Here is an 897-nt window from a genome sequence, read left to right on the forward strand (position 1 = left end):
GCCCCGGGCGGGGCACCCCACGGCAGGTGGGGGCACCCCAAGACAGGCGGCGACACCCCGTGGTGTCCTGGCACTGCGGAATGGGGCAGAGCGGTGTTGGGGTGCAGAGAGACCCCAGGAAGTGCAGGGTTTTGGGGTGCAGGGTTTGGGGATACAGGGACCCCCCAGGAGGGTGCAGGAGTACACAGTTTTAGGGATGTGTGGGATTTAAGGATGAATGCACCCCAGGAGGTTGCAGGGACCCCAAAAGGAGCACAGGATGAGGGGGTGTAGGGACCCCATGAGGATTCAGGGGTGCAGGGCCACAGGAAAGGTGCACTGGGATAGAATTTGGGAGTGTCAGGACCCCAGGAGGGTTCGGGGGCTCAGAAATTGAGGTAATATTGTGAGATGGGTGTGCAAAAGGGGTGCGGGACCCCTGGGGGAGGGGGGACCCCAGTGTGTTCATCATCTGGGGGGCTCTGGGGAGCACCCCCAGGGGGAGTAGCCCTGGCAGGTGGGGATCCCTCTCACCTGCCCCATCCCCCAAGATCTCACTGATGTTTGTGCCGATGTTTGCGTTCCCTCTGCAGCCTTGGGACCCCACGGGGGGGCAAAGCGGGGTAGGGGGCGGGACAGCACCGGGAACTCCTTCAGCCTCCACATCCCCCACCTCAAACCCACCACCTGCGAACCCTCCTCCCCCTTCCCGTCCCGCCGTCACCCCGTGTTTGACCTTCCCAAAAGTCAAATCTGTGAGGAAGTGGGGAGGGGGCCACCCCATTAGCCCCCTCCAAACCCACAGGTCACAGAGAGGCCACGGCGCCGCGGCCAGCGGCCGGGTTGGCATCTGTGCCAGCCCATGTGAGCGGGCGCCCTCCTCCTCCTCCTCCTCTTCCCCCCCCTCCTCCCCCCCCT

This window comes from Geospiza fortis, unplaced genomic scaffold (assembly GCF_000277835.1).
Source record: "Geospiza fortis unplaced genomic scaffold, GeoFor_1.0 scaffold992, whole genome shotgun sequence".
Lineage (NCBI taxonomy): Eukaryota > Metazoa > Chordata > Aves > Passeriformes > Thraupidae > Geospiza > Geospiza fortis.